General features: G+C 58.1%; 1 long non-coding RNA gene across 1 annotated transcript; it reads left to right on the top strand.

Moving 5' to 3' along the window:
* Positions 1-322: 322 nt before the first annotated feature.
* Positions 323-3,384, top strand: LOC114672449 (uncharacterized). The gene is made up of 2 exons (XR_003722866.2): positions 323-478; positions 2,363-3,384. It is a non-coding gene; the product is annotated as an uncharacterized LOC114672449 (long non-coding RNA).
* The last annotated feature ends 394 nt before the right edge of the window (positions 3,385-3,778 follow it).

The raw sequence follows: 3,778 nt of genomic DNA, 5'->3' as shown, positions 1-3,778 counted from the left end.
GTCAGTCTTGCTGAGACCCTAGACCAGGGCTTTATGATTCGCTGCAGGAATCTCACCCTCTCCTTTCCTCCGCCAGTGTCACCCTCATCCTCACTTTTGTCTGTCCCAGACATGTGGCTACAGAGCCAACAGCTTGGGGAGGGCTAAGAGGGCCTTAGCACTGAGCGGAGCATCTGCCCTGGGCACGTGGGCACACAGAGACTTGGCTCCCAGGCTTTTCTGAGCGCTTGCACCTGGGAAAGCTCCTCTCTGCTCCTGGGCACTGGGCCTGTGCCAAGCAGCTGAGTCCAAACAAGAGGCCCTGTGGTGTGGTGAGTTCCACAGACCGGCTGGGGCTGGTTCCTGCACGTGTATTACCCTGGGCAGGCACAGGGCTGTCGGAGGAAACCCCCAATAGCACCTACACATCTATGATGGCAGAGGAGGACCACATTTTTGCCTAGTCCGGAGACCTCAATGCTCCACGCCATGGTGGCTGGTACGTGTGAGGGTAGCCCCGGAGGAGGGGAGGCAGGAAGCTGGGGCCAATGCCAGCATTGGAGGGAGGCCAGCAGTTGGCACAGGGCTGGCTTATGTCCAGCAGGAGCATGTGAGAGGTGAAGGCGCCATTCTGCAGGAGGGCTGGCTGGCCTTGGGGCTTAGAACAGGCTCCAGTTCAGCGCAGAGCCTTTATTCCTTTAGCTTAGCATGAACAAACCCAGGGTGGTGCTTACCTCCCTCAGTTTTACTCCTCCCTGGAGTGGCATTCAGAGAAGAAATTCCACTGGGACGCCTGGTACTTGGTACTGCAGATGAACATTTCTGGACATGCTAGGTGAGGGGAGAGGCTGAGGCTGGGGTCCCAGGACCCTGGGTTCCTGTAAAACCTCAGGGCTCCTTGAAGTGAATGTGGGAACAAGCGTGGATGGGTGGAAGAGGGCCTATCCCCTGCCAGGCCCTGCTCTCTGCAGAGGTGACTCTGAGTGACCCCCTCCCTCCTCCAGCTCTGCAGCAGCTCCCGGTTTCCAGCAGGGCTGGCCAGGAAGCCGTGGCCAAGAGGGAGCTGGGAAGACAGGGCCCAGAAGTCAGACCAGTCGGGGGTGGAGCCTGCAAACTCTGCAAAGCTCTAGTCTGGCTCCACCCCTTCCCTGCCTGAAGCTCAAAAGGATGACATCACCCAGACTGAGGGCTCCAGCCTAGATGGGCTTCATTAGCAGGGAAAGCCGGCACCTGCGGGGTTCAAGGACTTCCCGGGTTTGCGGGAGGCAGTCCTCCGCTCCCCTTCTGAGTCTGGTTCAGCTTGAGGGGTCTCTGCTCTGAGACTTGGAGACAGCACCTGGCTATTCAGGCTTCCAGGTCTAGGGCGATGTTTCTTCTACCAGAGACCAATCTCTCGGGCACCAGCATAAGCACTCTTCCTTCCACCCTGCCAAGTGCTGCTTCTCCTTGCCAGCACTAGCTGCAGCTCCATTTTTCTGAGGCTCCGTGGAGAAGGATTAGATCACTGATTCTAACCAGGCAGAGTCAGCCCACAGCAAACCTAATGTCCCCCTCCCTGTGGGCTCATGTACCCTCCCCACCCCCCAAACCCTACTGGGTGCTTGTGTTGCCTGCTTGCAAAGCATATGCTTGGCTGCTTGCTTGGTGTCTGCTGTTTATCCGTCTCTTCCTACTGAACTTCTGTTTCTTCTTGGCCCATCTGGCTCTTGTGGTGCCTGTCTTTTGCTCGGATTGCGCCTGCAATCGACGCTGTACTCCCCACCCGCTTCCCCGCTACCCTCTTCCCTCTCAGGGCTTGCCTCTTGTCCACTTTGAGGCCACCGGCAGGCACCCCTGACCTTGGGTGTGGGACCAGCGAGGACTATCCCAGGCACAGTGGGGAGCCTGATGTCGGGGTGTCCCTGTAGTGTTCTGGGGATGTCCTTTGTGGAGGGGCTTGAAGGGGTGTGGAGGGCAGTGTGGGAGTTGCCTTTGGACTGGGGCGAAGGCTAGGTCCTGGTGGGAAACTCCCTCTCCCCAGCCCTCTGAGCTTCTTGGGGTGGGGACACTGCTCACCCCAGACTGTTGCAGAGTGATGGGAAAATGGCCTGTGGGTAGCAGCTGGAGAGAATGAGGTCAAGGAAGCCCCAAGGCTCCTCTGACCCAAAACCCAGGGTCCACTCAGATCCTTTCCACTCAGAGGAGGCTGTGGCAGTCTGGGGGCATGGGTGGCGGCAAGGGGCTGCCGATGCTGACATCCAGGCAACGGGGAGGAGAGGGGTCTGGGTACGGCAGCTGTGCCAGCAGCGCTGCCAGGGATTTGTCCCCACCCCACCTTGTCCTAGCCTCTTGGTGCTAGTTCCCACCCAGCCCAGACATTTCTCCCCCCTCGCCCCTCCCACAGCGTGCACACCCCTGCACATGCTCCCACCCGAGGAAGAGCGAAGCACACTGCAGAGGTTCACACTCACCCTCCAACGCAGCCTGCTTCCGGGCGTGATGTGGCAGCTCATGGCTTCCCTGGGATTCACGAGGCCCTGGGATGCAGACGGAGCAGGTGGGTGGAGCCTGGAGGAGGATGGAGGAGAAGAAGTGGAGCCCCCGTGGGGCAGGGTCGCTATTCGTCTGCCTCTCTGGACCAGGGTTGCTCCTCCAGGCTAAGGCTGGCTGCCCAGGAGGCTGTGCTGGGCCTGGAGTCAACAAGGATGCACGTGCTGGGGGCCATCAGCTGCTGCTCCCATATAAGCATCTGCTCCCACCAAACCCACAGGGCTTGGCTGCCAGGCCTTGCTGTGTGCCCACTCCGTGGCTCTGTTCTTTGTCTCTGTTGTTCCATCTGCCTGCTCCACCGGCTGCCTGGCTCAGCTCCTCTCGGCCTCTTTATTTCTCTCGGAATCTTCTTCCTGCTCCTCATGTCGCCTCATCCTTCTCCCTGTCTCTGTCCCTGGCACATTCATGCCCTGGTGTCCGAGACCTTCTTTCCTCCTCTGCCCTTATCAGTCATGCCTCTGTGTGCTTCTCTGCGTTCGCCCCATGTTCATTCTCCTGCTCTCTCTCTTGCTTCCTCTCATGCATATTCAGTAGCTCCTTGAAAACCCACCTAGCTTATTCTGCGTGTTAAATGCCTAGATCTGCTTCAGGCGTGAGACTTTTTAGCCTCTAGCTCTAGGACGCCACCTCAGATCACAGTCTGTACTAATTGTGTAGAGGATGTTGGGGAGCCCACCTACCTTCCACCCAAACGTGGCTCACTCTGCATGGTCTCCTCTTCTGACTTGAGACAAGGCAGCCCCGAGGTGCGTCAGGCCCACAGCACAAGCCATGGCGCATAGGAGGACGAGGACGAGGACAAGGACGAGGACGTCTCCCCTTAAAGATCCCAGGGCTTCAGTCCTGGAAATAAACATAGGATCCAAAGTGTCTTCATCCTTTGGTGCTTTTACGGTCCTTTTACATCCGCTCTATTATCCCCTTACCACTCCGTGGGAGGGTATCAACGAAACAGCTGTGGTGTTCAGACTAGCAGGCACTCCACCAGTGCTGCCCAGCGTTTGAGGAACAGAGCTGGCATCAGAAACTTGGCTTCTGAATTTTCAACCCTTGTCTGTGGCAGGTGAATGGACAGAAAGAGTCTGGAAAAACGCAGAAAGTGGCAACTGAGGGACAAGAGGACTGAGAAGCAGAGCAGAGCCTGGGCTCAGCCCCCAGGGGAGGGTACAGAGATGAGGGAGATGCAGGAAGGCAGGAGAGGGCATGAGTGGCAGGCATCCGGCACCTTCCGCCACCTGTTTCCACCAGCTTTTAGTTCCATGCCGACCAC

This window comes from Macaca mulatta, chromosome 14 (genome assembly GCF_049350105.2).
Source record: "Macaca mulatta isolate MMU2019108-1 chromosome 14, T2T-MMU8v2.0, whole genome shotgun sequence".
NCBI lineage: Eukaryota > Metazoa > Chordata > Mammalia > Primates > Cercopithecidae > Macaca > Macaca mulatta.
The sequence above is the reverse complement of the archived record's forward strand: the minus strand, read 5'-3'. Positions and strand labels throughout refer to the sequence as shown.